General features: G+C 40.3%; 1 protein-coding gene across 4 annotated transcripts in view; it reads right to left on the bottom strand.

The window, feature by feature from the left end:
* elf1 (E74-like ETS transcription factor 1) overlaps positions 1–17,068 on the bottom strand; it is a 39,764-nt gene that overhangs the window by 21,603 nt on the left and 1,093 nt on the right. For 2 of the 4 annotated variants that reach the window (XM_018694176.2, XM_018694180.2), the window contains exon 1: positions 6,683–6,996. The exons of 1 other annotated variant lie outside the window; for it this stretch is intronic. The gene's annotated coding sequence lies outside the window, so the exon portion shown is untranslated. Of the gene's footprint in view, positions 1–4,710; positions 5,108–6,682; positions 6,997–17,068 lie in introns of those variants that run through there. One more of the 4 variants, XM_018694179.2, reaches the window with a different exon arrangement.

Genomic DNA, 17,068 nt, shown 5'->3' with positions numbered 1-17,068 from the left:
ATGAACACAGTAACCTCTGCTACAACACCAGTTTGAATAAAGAGGCCTGACAACCAGTCTCCCGAGGGGCTGGCTTTATGTTGTTCTGACGAGAATCACAATGCAAAAACACAAAGGTAAACAAGGAGTGGTTGTTGCTTAGGAACAAGCTGAGGGAGAGGGCTTGTAAAGTAGGCTCTGTGGTACAAGACAGAGAGAGCAGGTGGGCCTCATTCAGCTTAGCAAAGGCCCAGTGTGTTTGCAAGGACACGTTGAGAACCAAGCCTGACAAGCATAAACGGACAACTGAATGGATTTTTGTCTTCTGTCATAAACTGCTGTTACTGGTTGGAATCAAAGAAATGAATTGTTTTAAAAAACAGTTGAGCATTTTTGTGCAAGAAAGGATGCTGTGACTCACTGACAAACTGTAAGATGATTTTGTTTTAGCACCACTAGTGTTATTGCAAAGTTACAGATGTAGTTATGAAGTTGCCAACAGGCCCAGAAACATGAGGTCAGATTTTAACAATGAAATGATAGTAAAACAATGTTTTTTGGACAGAGGAGGGCTGGCTGTTTTCCCCTGATTCCAGTCTTAATGCTAAGCTATGCTAACTGGCTGCTGGCTGTGGATTTATATTTAACATACAGATATGAGAGTGTCATCAATCTTCTCATCTAACTCTGCAAAAAAGTCAGTATTTCCAAAAATTTAGTGCATTAAATGAGAGTGGTAAAATGTTTGTTTTGATGTGAATGGGGCAGCACTACAGAGCAGCACTCTTTTAACCACCATTAAGTTAAATTGTAAGAAGGAATTGCAACGTAGTTTCAGCATCAACTGAAATGTGCTTGATGGTCATATTATAAAAGAAAATGCCATTCTAGAGCTGCTATCCTCAAAATCATGCAGCTCTTTGAGTGCGGACATCGCAGCTATGTATGAAAGCGAGAATTTAGAGCTAAAAGCTGTAAGTATGAGAAATGAAGTTAAAACAGGATTAGAGTTAGTGTCAAACCCATGGTTCAGCCCCTTGTGTGTCCACCACACCAGCCACATTTCATGACAAATGTTCATAAACAATGTCACCATCGTGCTTGGAAATGTGTCACCCTGAAGCTTAATTTAAGCATTTCACAAGTACACACCAGAAGGTGGTGAAAAGTGACATCTGAATAATATGAAAGCAGAAAAGTAAAAAAGAATAAAAGTAAAAGGAGGCAATGTTTCAAGACACAAATACATAATTGCAGAAATAAATAAGCTCTCTGGCCCATACAACTAAGACCTTTCCACTCAGACAGGAGTTCAGCAGATTATTTGAGTGCTGGAGTCATTATGGGCATGGCCAGTTTTCCATATGACAGCGTGCTGCTGAAGCTTCCAGACACCACTGCAGCTGGGTGTCTGGGACCACAGCCTCCGAAAGCCATGTGGGAAATCAATTTCCCCCTGTGCCTGGGTCAGAATGCCTCTTTGTACCAAGTGATACTGCATTAAAGCCAACATGATGTTTAAATTAGCATGAGGGAGTGGGAGGGAGTTGGCGAGAGACACCAGCTCAAACTTATTTCACCGAGGATGTCAGTTTTATGTTCACATCCATCTCACAGTTGGGAGCTTATTTTGTGCACGATGTTACCTCATGCAGGGTGGAACCCATATAATTGGAAAGAAAAACATTTCTCTGTGAAAGTGTTTTCAGGCCACTGCGTTATATAGTGCTCGCAATTTACAGCTGTCAGCTAGCTGTTAGGAAAGTCATACATGTATCATATTCCCGTATTTACAAATTATACAGTCACAGATGACAGCGCTTCAAATGCAGGCAGAGCTCAACAGAAGCCACTAATGGAAATTTTTATGAGGTTCTGCATGCTGCTTTTATCTGGAACAAAATAAACTCGCACCTCAAACCTGCCTCCACCCACACAGGCTCAGTGAGTAACTTGCTATGACAGACTTTTATCAAGATACTTGAATTATCAACATTTCCAGAGTGAAGTAGTTCACTAGGGAAATACTTCTGTATTTTAATAAACTTTAAAGTTGGTTACTTGAGCTGCAACTAAAACAGTATTAGTTGTAATTGACTCTAATAATTAGAATGATTCCTGATTAGTATATTTATCTTTTACTGTTTCTTACTGAGTTTTACAGTATCCACTAACAAGCAGTCAACTTTTCATTAAAAGATTAATGGGAAGCACTTTGTATCAACCTTTTCTTGTAAATCCAGCCATGATCAATGGTGGAAGATCCTTTACTTGAGTAAAAGTATTATAACCACAATGTAAAAATTTAATTACAAGTAAATGTCCTGTAGTCAAAATGTTATTGAAGTACTCATTAGGCAAAAAAGTGACCATTTTCAGTGATATTGTATTATATATCATATTATCAGCTTATTATTACTGGTGCATTGTGCATGTAAGTAGCATTTTAATGTTGTAGCTGATCAACATGGAGTTAATTTTAACAATTGCACACACTGTGCAATTGTATGACAATGTATTTTCTAAAATCATTATCAGTCTTGTATGCACACCCCTAATCAGTAAAATAACTGCATAAATATCATGAATACAGATGTCAAATATGTGTAGTGGAAAAAAAGACCAAAGTTATCCTGTAATCTGGTGGGGTTAGAGGTATAAAGTAGCATAAACTGCAAGTACCTCAAAATTGTCTAAAAACAGTAGGTCAAGTCAAGTCAAATTTTATTTATATAGCGCCAATTCACAACAGAAGTTATCTCGAGGCACTGTACATATAGAGCAGTTCTAGACCGAACTCTTTATCTTATAAAATTTACAGAGAAAACCCAACAGATCCCAGGTGAGTTAGTGTACTTGGTAATTCTTCACCACTGAGCATGATGCACTGTGTGTTGAATATGTGATAAGTGAACCTATTTGCCGCCATGTTAAGAGGAGACAGAACCTGCACCCTGACCAGCATGGTACGTTGCATAACCAGGAGTGTTATCAAAAGGTGTGACCTGATATTCCACATATCATCTCTCTCACACACACACAGGTTCTCTCTCTCTCTCTCTCTCTCTCTCTCTCTCTCTCTCGTATCTAAGAACATGACGCTATTGTCTTTCACCCGTTCAGCCCCACGGGTGTTTTATCTGACTACTTCCGTGAACAAAAAGTGGGTAACAAGAACAGGCAGTTTCCGGTGGGTTTAAGGTGTAGCTTGTTAATGTGAGAAAATAAAGGGAACATCAGCGCATGAGTCTTTATCGAAGCATGTGATATCATATAGGGTGCATTCAAAGACTTCACTTCACCGGACATCATCCACTAAATAAATCACTGAAAGACCTAAACCATCAGTTAGGAAAAGTCCAGTATTACATCACATCCTTTTCAGTTCTAAGGAAACAAGTCTAAAGAAAAAGACACGAGAAGAAAAACGCGTGATCACTGTGTTTCTAATAAAAACAGAGATAAATTTTCCAGGGCTAAAGTGAAATCTGCCTGGATAGAGAAAGATCTCACAATGGGTTTTGTGGACTGTGTTTAGATGTGATGATCACAACTCTGGTTCAACGTGTACTCCAGAACAACAGGCTGCCAGTCCCAGCACGCTCTGAGTATGAGCCAGTTGCAACATTAGGAGAAAAGTTGCTCAATCGATGTAACTTTATTTATCAAGGGAGGGTTTCCTGAGTGTACCTGCTACACATTAACACAGATACTGTACACAAGTGGCTTGAATCAGCTGAGTGTAGCTTGTGTCTGGAAGCACCCAGAGAAACAGCATGTGCCTTGCTCAGTGGCACCTTGACAGCAGCTGTTAGGACAGAGGAGAGTGTTACACATTAACTTTCCCAACTCAGATTTTCCCAGCTGGTCAGAGGAGCTCAAACTTCCCATCTCTACTTCACCAACCTTTAGGGCTCCATCCACTCCAGAAAAAGAGAGTGCTGTGGAAATTAAAATGGCAAAAGAAGAAATGGAGAAACTGACATGGAAACATGATGCAAACCCATCCTTGGGTAACAAAAAAACAGCAGAGAGAACCATCAAAACAGGACAAGAGCTCTGACTCCACTTTCTAATATTAACATTTTCCAGGTTTATTAAAAGATAACGACCATGCATAAGTCAGATGTGTATCTATTAGTTTCACTATGAGTCAACTGGTTTTACACATCTCACACAATAAATGGGACAGTTAATCACAGGTAATGCAGGGATGGCAGTCACCTGATAGATAATTCAAGTAAACTTGTCAACATAAATCTACTTAGAAAGACATAAATCTCCCTTTGCAAGAATAATATGACTATTAACACGTATTTATATGGTCTCTTTTTCTGGTTTAAAATCTATTAGCAGTTATAACTTCTATAAATACAACTGTTTTCCCACTCATACAGGGTGAGTTAAAGCTTGTTTATGCCACTGACTTCCAATTAGAACAAGGCTATGTCTGCACAAATGCATTCCATTTGCATTATTGCTGCAGACAATAAAATGTATAAAAAAAAGAAAAATACTGTTGATTATTTTAGTGATAAAGAGCAGTTTGTACCTGAAGCTAGTGAAACTGAAGTTGCCTGTGCTCTTCTATTCAACAGTTTGTACCTGACCATACACATTTGATCTGTGTTTATTCTCTTAGAAACATATTCCTGTAATATGAAGCTAATTAAATCACCCATTTTTACATATCTCAGCATGCTGGGACTGTAGTAATAAACTCCACCTCACCTCCTACTCGTCCTCGTCATGCTCCCTCTCTTGCAACGCCTCCGTCATCTTGCCCAAGTCGAATGATCTAATTACAGGCTAAGACTTGTTGACTTTGTATTGAAAGAAGAACCAACCTGACACTGCTGCCCCCCTCCTCCAGCCTCTATGTCCCCTGAATGAGACACACACAAAGCTTCACTAAACAACAGCTACAATATGAGTTCACCCTCTGCGACGCGAGGGCCTCATTTACAATCCAAATTGGGGTGGGCATCGAGTATAATGAAAAAGTTGGGTCAAATGCAAACTCATACCTGCTCAACACAAAATAGCCATTCGCTCACTGGGTCACATGCTGATGCTACAGCAGCTGGGCTGTTACATATAAATACAGAAAAATAATCAATTTGCTCTTCCAATGCAAGGCCAACTGATCAACACCTGATAATAGTTCAGCAACTAAGCAAGTATACTGTAGAGATATTTATTTTGTATCTCTACAATAATCTGGTCTCAGCTGTCTTAGGCCCCAGCTGAAAATTATGCCAGACATTACATCAACAAGATCAATTCTGAATGCCAAACCAATGAAACAATCACAGGCTTAGGTATTTTGCATATAACTTCGTAAAAAATTCTGACCAAAATTGGATGAAAATGTTAGGCCTGCACTGGCTCAGGGTTTTTCTAGGACAGCTACAAAGCTCTGTGGAGTAAACTGCAGCTGCATTTGACGACAGATTCTAATACAAAGTGGGTGTAGTGAAATCTGAATGCTGCTCAAGCTATACCCCTGTTTATTCAGTGAAATAATATGTGCAACATGTCTTCTGTGGTCCACAAAGTGCAGAGTAGATTTCTGGTGAAACAGGAAGCGTGCTTTTATCTCTGCAGCACTGAGCAACTTTTAGAAACAGATACTCAACAACATGCAGAAGCAGAATAATTTAGCTGGGTGATGGGAAAAAAAAGCAGACGTTAGGGAAGGTCAGTTAACAGGGGCATAAAAGAGGAAGCAAAATACAGTGTTCAGACTTCCCTGTAAAATGAAATGAAAGCCTGCCGGGCCTCTACATTACAAGATGAGCAACATTCTGTTCTGATGAACTTAAGATGTTGATGCATGAAGTACTGCATGACTGACTTCATGCACAAGACTGCAGAGAGCAACAACAGCAAAACCGCAGCCCTTTTTTTGTCTACTAATGCAGCATGTGACATTTTAAAAAACAAGTGTATTCAGTCAGAAAAGCAATAATGGATTAAAACTGACATGATGTCAACTTGCTGATTACTACACCAAGAAAAATACATGTGGGCTTGGTCAAGAGGCTTGCAAAACACTGTTCCCGCCCTTGCTTCAACACACCATATAAGGCAACAATTCATAAAAGAAAAGCAACAAACAGACTTATCAGTAAAAAACATTCTGATTAGTTCTTAAAATATGAAACACAAGAACTCAAACCTATGATTTGATCTCACAAGGAGTCAAGTCACAAAAAGTGTCGACCAAATTTGAGGAAAATGGTTTGATTCGTGCAGCCCAACATAGAAGTGAAATGTTAAAACTCCTGTAATCACATCAAAATGAATACCTGCTGCTGTTTCACTGAGCAGTGTTTGATGCACAAGTAGGCTCGAAAGAAGTTAGATAGGGGGAAAAGAAAGTACCAAAATTATCAACTGATCTTGCATGTCATGTTAAAGCTCCTGTAAGAGAACTTCAATTTGTCAAGAGTATAAATGAAAATGCTACAATTAAGCCAAAGGTGTACATTATGGCGACCTAACTACCTAGCCGCCTGTCCACTTACAAATAAAACTCCCAAATAAACATGTAGGTTCAGGCCTCAGTGCAATAATACTGATTTAAACAATAAAGAAAATTCTCAGAAACCCATTTAAAAACCTTTGTCCCCATGAATGAGGAAAAACCATCAAAACAGGCAAAATGCGAAGAGGAGGAGGAGAACTATTCATCACTAACCTCAAAGACACAGGATTCGGGTGACAAGGTCCATAATAGCAACCGAACAAGTGTCGATCTTCGTAACCAATGAAAATGAAGGGGAAAAATAAACAACAAAAGATGAATAATCCAAGGTGCGTTCAAAGGGGGACAAGGCTGTGCAAAGGTGTGGACCACTGTCTAGCCGCACACGTCTTTCTCACAGCGACAAAACAAAACTGAAGAAGAGGGGGAGAAAAAAAAGACAATGCAATGGCTGCTGCTTGAAACAGAAAAAGGAGAAGTGTAGTGAAGCAACTTGTCCTCTCCCTATGAGTCACGCAGCACTGTCGCCATTGGTAAGGGAGCCCTGAGGCAGAGTGCTTTCACCTGGCCAATCAGCGATGAGTATCGGCCCTAAATGCAAATCCTTTCAGGTGAGTTCGGCTGTGGAAGGGATTGGACAGGGCTGCAGTCGGGGGAGGGGAGAGCAGAGAGCTCCAACCAGAGGGCCACACCTTAAAACAGCATGAAAGACGACGGACGGGTTTCTCCTGCAGGGGCGGAGGAGTGCTGGAGGTGTAAGTAAACAGTTAGACAGGTATGCACCTACTTTAGACTTTGACCATACAATATGGGCCAGGCATGGTGATTAAAATCTGTTTGGCAGCTCAGAAGTAAAGTAAAGTTCACATCTCTTTGTGCCCCATTAAAACATTTACAATGAATTGTGAGTCTCTTAGCTGTGTCAGTGAGCCAGTTAAGCTGCCGACTTGTGGGGGAGTTGTCCTGCCTGCAATAGAAAGCCCCATAAAACATCTTCTACCAGTGGGAGGTAGAGAGAAATGCAACTATGAAGTCAAATGCATTTAGGTATGAACAAGTGCTTCACCACAGAAGAACCAAAAAAATCTTTCTCCCCCTCCACCCCCTCTTCAAGATTGAGTGATCATGACCACAGGAAAGCTCCTGTTGTGAACAATCATCACATGCCAAGTTAAACTCAAGCAAGTGAGTATTCATGTCCCAAATTTCACACAAAGGTGTTATTGCAACGTGCAAAGATAAGTTGCAGTAGGTGAGACATGTCATTTTTACTGACGTATATTTTTAAGTGCAGTTTATGTCAATATAGCTGAGACTTGATAACAATCTTTATCAGAAATGACTCTCAAGCAAACAGGAAGTGGTGGTCTGTGGTGAGTGTTGAGCTCTATGTGTCTTCACACTCTCATCTGTGCACCAATATATTCTTGTTTTCCACTGAAAAGCCCCACGTAGTATATATAACAGAGGCAAAAGTCAAATGTTTAAATAAAAGTTGTTTTAAAAAGGAATTGTTAGTAAAGAACATAAATGCAAACTAATACAGGACTTGGAGATATTTTGAAAAATGAACCCATTAAACTCTATTGCAACTGCAGCAGGGCCTGTTTGTCACAGACCCCCAAATCACCCTCTCAATCTCCACTGAGGGCTCTCATCATTGCATTAATTCTTCCTGGCCTCGGTTCAGTACAGTCCGGCTCAGAGTCGAAAGCAGCTGTTTGCTTCGGCGCAAATTGATAGCCTTGCTGTGAGGGAAAGTTACACCAAACAAGCTCCATTTATCACCGCCTTTGGAAATACTGTCAACAACCCCTGAAGCCTTGGTGGAAACTGTTCACTTCTCCTGATATAAACCCTTAAGGCTAATGCACTGCAGTGCTGCTAAAATCCAGGACAACTATGTAAACAAACAAAAACACACACATATGCATGTGCACAAGCAAATTTAATTCCTATGTTACTCCACTTATGTAAACCTGACGCATAATATGAATCTTTGTGCAAACACCAGCATATCGGAGGCCTATAGGGATCTGCATACACATTCTCATCAATATTGTGGATGTGTTGAATCTGTTTAATTTATAATGCGAGAGCAATGGGCTTGTGTTGCCAAGATGTTGCCACAAACAGCAAGGTACTGGTTTTTTTTATCTTGGCCCTTTACCAGTTTATAGTTTACCCTTATTTCAGATTCCTCGAAATTCCATTCATACATTCACAGAGATTCACACTCTAAAATAATAGAAAAGCATTTAAGGAGAGGACGTATTTGTAAAACACTGAGGACATGCTAAGCTTTGACTGCAAGTTTTTAAATTCATGAAGCACACATTGAGTATTTTCTTCACAAATATGAAATGAAAACTGCAGTGAGACTGTGCTGCACTCCAGTGAACAGTTAATTGTGGGTAATCAGCTGTGTCCAAAAACTATTTCCTGAACAGAAAGTCTTTAAAAGGAGTAAATAAATAGATGAGAGGGCATGGTTGGCATCTCAACAGTTCATTACTCTCTTTCAATAAATACTGAGGAGCACATTTATTCCTCTGTGTGCCAGTATCTTCTCAGTCACAGAGAGACCATTGTCTTTTTTTGGTTAGAGGAACTACAAGGGCAAAGCTAGAGGAGCAGTAACAGGTATGAACCAAATGTTCAAGCATGTCCTCATCAGCTTCTCACTGAGCAGGAAAGAGATTCTGCCTGCACATGGATTTTAGGTTATACTAATTAGTGCCAGCTGAATACATACAATCACAAATGTAAAATGTATCCAGGTCAACACTGTGACTTTGAACAATAAGTGATATAGCTAAGATTCTAGAGTATTTTAGTGGTTCAGAATGAATTCAATGTGTCAAACAAGTCAAACAAGCTTTTGCAGCCATCTAAAAATACAGTGCCTGTCTGCAGTCTAATTTGGGGTGGATACATGTCAATGGATGGCATGCTTCAAAAGAAATTAGATGACAAGACTGTTGTGAATCATCCTTATTTATGATGTCTTCTTCTGAAACAAAGAAGACGTAGTAATACTTTGATGATTTGTCATTTAACCAATCGACAGTTTTGACAACTGGCTAAAAGTTTTCGTCATTTACCAAGGAGGTTTCAGGATTCTTTGCAAAATGACTATGTATGAAATCTTGTGACAGCCCAACTCTGATAGCTTGTGAGGACCATTTGTCAATATTTCAGACACTTTGTAAACTTTAAATTATTATTATCTGATTAAGCAAATGTCAGATGAATGAATTGTGGGAAGAATAGATTGCAATCCGTTTGTCAAGTCAAGTCAAGTCAATTTTTATTTATATAGCGCCAATTCACAACAGAAGTTATCTCGAGGCACTGTACATATAGAGCAGGTCTAGACCGTACTCTTTATCTTATAAAATTTACAGAGAGAAACCCAACAGATCCCATCATGAGCAAGCACTAGGCGACTGTGGCAAGGAAAAACTTCCTTTTAAGAGGCAGAAACCTCGAGCAGAACCGGACTCAAGGTGGGCGGCCATCTGCCTCGACCGGTTGGGTTTAGACAGAGAGAGACAGGGGTGGGGGGATGGGGTATGTATTGCTCAATGTCTGAAACACACAATATGAAACCTTTTCTGTTATTTCCTGTGAATGTTTGCGCTAAAACTAGACTAGATTGTTAGAAATCAGTGTTCAGAAGTTTAGACTCAACTGAATAGCAGCAGAAAATGTGAATTTAAATGACACAAGACACACATCTTTGGTTTACAGTGTTTAGAGAGGCACATTCACATCCTCAAATCAAGACTAAACTGTAAAGTGTTGTGAATGGCATGTGAATAATGTGTTATTATGTATTTTCACTTAAACAGAGCCACCAAAAAAAAAAACTAATTCTCTTCTAAGAATTTACAGTCATTCCAATTATCTTTTGTAATACTGAACGCAACGCAAACTCACTCAGATTTGCACAACAAGTTACATCCACACACTGGGGAAAACCAATAAAAGTGAAGATGTTTAAATTGCTGTTGCTTCAAGACATGTCAGTGGGATCAAATTAAATTCAGCCCGCGACAAGCCTGTCTCACACAGTGCATTGTGTTCTTGCTTTATTCCTACACTGGTGGTGTATTATTGAGAGCAAAAAAAAATTCCTTGATGTGTGATCAGTGCAGAGCCATGTAACCCTGCAGACCCTGTAACTGAAAGGACACACCTTTCCTTTGCAGCCTAAGAATACAAAAAAAGGGTCAGTGGTTATATTCCTGTGCTGGGTCTGCGAAACAGAAGCCAACCACAAGAGATGCAGGCCTCAAAACCCCCATTTTATGTCCTCATTAAAGGGCAGAGCACAGCAATACTCTGCACCAAGAAGCTGGTGTGGTTAAGGCCTGTGTCAGAGAATTCCCTCCAATCCAAAGGAGGGACACAGATCACTAATTGCTTGATGTTAATCTCCTTGCTTGTCTATACAAACGTTGATGTCAGCTTGAGGTGTTAGATTAACATTTTAACACTATTATAAATCAGTGAATGCACGGGTAAATTTGTTCACTTGACAGTATTTCAGTTAGTTATTCAGGTCACTGCAGACATTTAAGACAATAAACACCTGATATTTCACACTACATTAAAGCTGAATGTTATCTAAGCTTGTGTGCTTATATTATGGGTCAAAGTTTAGTAAAACGCAGCCCTCAAACAGGACTAGTGTTCATCGCTTTAAATATTTTGCTTTCATTTCGTTCCCACTTTATATGACACAGTTTATCTGGGCATGCATGATCTGCAAATCTGTACCAGGCAAACCACTCCACTAAAGAACTGCAGTCAGAGAATTCAGATCACTCACAGTAAAAGAGTTATGTTGGAGGACTGTGGACTTGTAAAGCCTCAAAAAAACATTCTGAAACAATCCTTGACAGGATGAGATAGGGGAGCCTTTGGAGGACGCGCAGAATTATTTGAGTAGCTTGGAGGTCATCTGATGGCCGCTCTAGCCACTTAAATACAGAAGAGGGAGGCTGAGGCTGAGGCTGCCAGACGCCAGTTAACAGGACAGAAGTGCACCCCACAGAAGACACCGACTCTGAGGCAAACAAGAGGGCAGGAAGGCATTTTAATTAACCCCACTGAGCTGTACAAGGAATTATAACAGAAGAAAACACTCAAAAAACATCCCACCTGGTTGAGATCTGACTTTCTATTCCAACAATCTGGTTTGCTCAATAAGCTGACAGCTCATAGTGCTATGAAAGCATTATCATCCTCAGACAGTGACCACACTGAACTGAGCTACGATCTAACATGATTCACTGTGCTGACCGTGTATGACTATAGATATAACAAAGCTGACAAAGAGCTGTGTAGGTGTACAGCTATACAGACAATGCTTTCAGGGTACAACAGCTCAGCCCACTGTATGTGAGTGATTCATTAACGCCTCTGAGCAGAGAATGATGCACAGACCACAGGCCCTTTAGCTGACTGTGTTCATGGTGGTGCTCAGTTTACCTGACTTTTCTCAGACTAACATGTGACATGAACCATGCACACACAGGCAAATGACTTCTTGGAAAAATATTATAAACAAGGGGTCTCAAACACTTAAAATGCAACAGGGAAAAATGTATATACACTCCCATATATACTCAGAGGCTGAGCAACTTGTCTTTACCTCCCCTCTCTGTCATGCACAGCATACTGCTCCGAACGTTAAGTTAGTTTATTTTGTAGTGTAATGCTGCTTGAGACTGTAGATTTGAGAACAGCAGCTTTCTCCTTGCAGGTGAGACAGGAGGCTGTGAAAAAAAAACAAATCCACATTTCTTGGAGCCATATGTGTTCCAGGTGTGCTTTTCTTTTAGGTTTACAAAGACGCATTTCGGTGTCAAGTGTCGGGTGCATCTCAATTAATCATAGTGGTGATTTTGGCAAGTTGCAAACAGCTTACAAACTGAACAAGTGTGAAGTGTGAAATAAAAAGCTCCAATAAAGTTGCCCTAAGACTGCTGCCTAGTCAAAAGTTTAAATGATTACTCATAAATAAAAGACAGAGGAAAAATCTAAAGAGAGGACAATCAGAAAGGGGGAAAAGACATTACTTTGAAAGATTTTACAATGTATTCTTTAAGAAACGTTTTGTGAAATACACTTTCTTGCTGAGAAGATCATGCTCGTATCTGTCAGATAAATATGAAGCTACAGGCAGTTCCTCTAAGACTCACTATAGAACATGTTATATCTTGATTAATCCAAAGAAGTGTAAAAATGTAAAGCTAACAGAATCCTGGGTCTAGTTCCATATTTAAAAGACAGATATTATAACAGCACTGATTTTCTCATCTAACTCTCAAACTATTCCTTTAACATATGGGGGGCCTCAGGACTCAGGTCTAGCTGGAATTACCATAGTATTCAGTTTATCTTCTCGGGGGGTTGCCCAATAAACCAAACAGGGATCATGAATCTTTTAGTTTATAATACAACATACAGTAGCTTTTGATAAGCAGGGACTAGTGGGAGCAGTGGCAATAGGTGTGCTGCTGCTGCCCATACCACATACAGACTGCAGCTCATTAAATATTAAATACACAGAGCAGGCCAGCCATCCAGATCATCCACATCACACCTCTGTGGGCTATTTCAGCTACCTGCAGAGAGGATTCATTGCAATGTCAAATCGCTGACCAGCTACCTGTTGTCTCTCGTACAGATGTCGTCTCATAAACAATCACTGAGGTCTTGTAAAGCCAAACCAGCTAATTCAGGGTCAAGAAAGAGCATGCATGATCCAGGGTGCACCAACAGCCAGCAGTTTTTAACCCAAGAGCCCTAGTTTATCGCAAGCTCATTACTAATAAAATGCCGTGAGGCCCTAAGAGCATATTGCTCTGTCACTCAGGGCTTAGATTATAATACCCATTGGCTGCGTGCAGTTAAATAATTCAACAAGCCTGAGGGCTGCCCGTCACATTGAAATTAACCCCCAAACATTTTTTTTAAAACAACAACAAAATGTGTTGATGGTAAAGAAAGACCACTGCCTATCAGCAAATGTGATGAGCTGCCAGAGCTCACTGCAAATCCTGTCAGCTCTGTCTTTCCTCATATTAGTCACATTTGTTGAAAGAGTTTGTTGAAAGTAAAATGAGGGAAGATCACTTTGCTTCTTTGGGAAAAGCTCACTGTTTGAATCCAACCAACACTGTCTGAGCTGACTCATGAAAAGCCTGGGCGAGTCACTCACTACTACCTCATTAGCCTTAAGAGACATAAAAAATTAGAGGGTGAAATGTCATTATGTGCCAAAGTTGCAGACAAAGCCAGTTTCTATTTTTGTGAGGAACTATTTTATGTGGTCAAAGTACAGTAAGAGGGACATTACTAACCAAGTCGCTCCTTAATGTAATTACAAATACATCAGTCCTACAGCTCACTACACTGTGTGCTTACATGGACCTCAGCGGGCACCATAAAAATATCCAAGTAATGTGGTTAACTAATCTTATGATGTCAACATGCTGCCAGAGTAGACACTAAATACTCTGATTCATCCTTGAGTACTTCTTCCTGCCGACAAAGTCATATACTGAGGCTGAGGTATTGTGATGCAGGCCAAATATTATATCATGATTTAGGGGCAACAGCTACCCTGGCTCTGTCCAAAGGTTGCAAAAAATAAATCAGTTTATTAGTACCTATAAAGCCCATCATATGTTATAGCTTGTTTGTTTAATCCATACAAAAACCAAAGTCTAAACACAACAATATGTGGATTTGCAGGCAGATTTAACTACCTTTGAAGAGAGCTGTTTCCCCTTTTTTCAGTCTTTATGCTAAGCTAAGCTAACCAGCTGCTGGATATAGCTTCACATTTAGCATACAGGCATGAGAGTGGTATCAATCTTTTTTTTAATCAAACTCTCCACAAGAAAGCAAATGAGTATATGTCCTGAAAAGTCGAGCTATTCATTTAAGTACTGTGACACTACAAATTTATTCATCCTTGATTATCACCACAAAATCCTTATTATTGCCTCAATTTGTAATTTTATGATGCCTGATTGTTTGTATAGCTCATAGGTTATTTCACCTCCTTAACAGACTGATTTCAAAACTAACTAAAGACAAGCTTTCATCTTGTACATGCTAAAAATAGTTTTGACTCTAACACTGGATTACATCATGACAATGTACAGATTCATGGATGAAACTAAGCCATAATGGCTCCATCCAAGTCACATGCTTGTGAGACAGCCAGCGTGAGAGAAGAATGAGGTTACAGGTGGAATTTCCCTCATCTCTCCTTTCTCCCTCTGACGTCATGTCCAGTGACAGCGGTTTACTGCTGCCGCTGCCTAGCAATCAAACATGTCTGACAAGGTGATTTTCAGGTGTCAAAAGCCCTGGGTGGTGAACCAGCAAGTGTACAATTAAGGAACTTTGCAAACAGCAGTTCCCAGGCAAGGCCCTGAACAGAAAACAGGCCAGCACGGGGCATTTTTCAACATGTAAAAAAGGGGAAGTTCATCAGTTTTATTTCTCTTTTCACAAGTCAGTTCCTGCATTTATGCAAGTCATTTCAGGTTTCAGCCATCTCATATGATTGTTTGTTTAGTCAAAGCATATGAACATTGCCATCTTGTGGTTATTTCTAAGGCACCAAATTACACTAATTTACACTTTTAGAGGATAGGGTCATTATATACAGATGGTAGCCTCAGAAAGTGTTTGTCAGTTGTCATGCTCTTTTAAAGTGGGCAGGAGTTAGTAAGCAGGTAAACCTTGTTTTCTAGATGCATGTGTGGGCACCTAGCATTAAAGCTCTGGGTAAAACAACAACATAATATAAGCTCCTGGATACTCATATCTCTGAACACTGTTACAGGAACATAAACCACTGGATTCCCTGTCTCTTGCAAGGCCACTCTGAAAGCTTTTGTGAAACTGGAGTGCTGCTTTCTAAATAGAATAAAAGCTCAGTTCTTCTTTTTGTGTAGCCAAATCAATATTCAGCAGCCCATTAAGGCCCGGCGGGTACATCTTGGACAAGACGAAGAAGAAGAAGTGTCTGATGTCTGAGGAGCTCATCGTTACTAAAGGGATCACAGCACAGCACAGAACAGCTCTCCATTGTTGTCCTTGGTCATCATCACACTCCTCAGCTGCACAGACTGCTGATGGTGACATCACTGTCACAGGATAAGAAGGCTACCGGGAACTGCTTTAGCCTTAACCACTTAACCACTGCAATGCGCACACACACATACAATTGACCATATCACTCAAAGCCTGTGCAGCATTAAAGCTATCAAAGCAGAGAAGAAAAGGGCAAAAGAGAGGCTGAATGCGTGGGCAGGAGCATGGCAGGATGTCTCTAAAACAAGGGCACATGCTTGAAACAAACAAGACGACTCCACTCTGGAGTATATTTGGAAAGTCTTGTTCTGGATAATTGCTTTCAGTGGATTGAAGTTTCCAATTATCCACAAGCCTCTGACAGGGTTCCCACCATGGGAAGACCGAAGGGGAGGCGGGGGTGTGGGGGGGTGGGTGAAGGGTTGGTGGGTCCAGCTGGTCCCGGCTCTAGTGGGACTGACAAGCTAAAAGCTCGTAACTCTCCCCTTCCCTCTGCGTCACGGCCTCCTCCCCTGAAGGGAGCAACTGCAGTCGGCCAATGAGATGGCCTTCATCTGTCCCATGATGCAAGCATCTTAGCCCAGAAATGTAAACATCTGGCAAACATTTAGACTTGCCACAGAATAGGCTTGATCAACAATTAAAAACACCATTCTGTCAAGCATTGCAGACATATACTTGTAGAAGCAGTAAACATTCATTCATACTTGTCCTAAGAGAGATCCCAATGAGAATTTGAGACTCTCTCCCAGAGCAACTCTCTCCAATTTTAGTGAGTATTTTCAGTCTGAGGCTGCTCCAGTGGAATAGTTGGACACACTGTGGAGTCAGATTATCAGTGGTTGCTATGGTATTTTATATAAAGAGACACCAAATACATCTGTAACTAAGTCTGCCATGGAAAAATAGTAAGTCAATTTACAATTTACAATAATAGAAGAGTATAGCATTTTTGCTTAAAGATTAGTTTACTCAATTATCAAAATTGTTGCAATAACTTTTCTGTCGCTGACTGATGGGTCAATCATTTTGGCTCTGACACCAATGAACCCTAATCTGGGGCAGAAGACCAAATGATACAGTATATTGTTCTCAGTGGTCAGTTATACAGCACGTAGACTTTTCCACATTTTCTAAACACAATATTAGAGCCAGTGCCAGAGCTAACATCTCTGACCTGGGGTCAAGACTGTATTTCTGATAATGGAGGACAGAATGAAAGCTGTTGTACAGATTAACTATTAGCAGCAGAGCTATAATGATCCCACCATAACACAACTAAGTGCAAAAACTGCCTTTGCTTATGGTTGTGTCTGCTATCTGATCTGTACAAATTGTCAAGGTTTTCAGCACACACACTCACACACACAGCTACACACGCTATCAGGGCGGTCACATGCTGACTGACACAAAAGGGAGTCACAGTAATCTATGGAGTAGTAGGCAAAGAAAAGCAAAGCCTGTGGGTCATGT

Source organism: Lates calcarifer, linkage group LG8 (assembly GCF_001640805.2).
Source record: "Lates calcarifer isolate ASB-BC8 linkage group LG8, TLL_Latcal_v3, whole genome shotgun sequence".
NCBI lineage: Eukaryota > Metazoa > Chordata > Actinopteri > Centropomidae > Lates > Lates calcarifer.
Note: the sequence above shows the minus strand (reverse complement) of the source record. Positions and strands in the feature narration are given on the sequence as shown.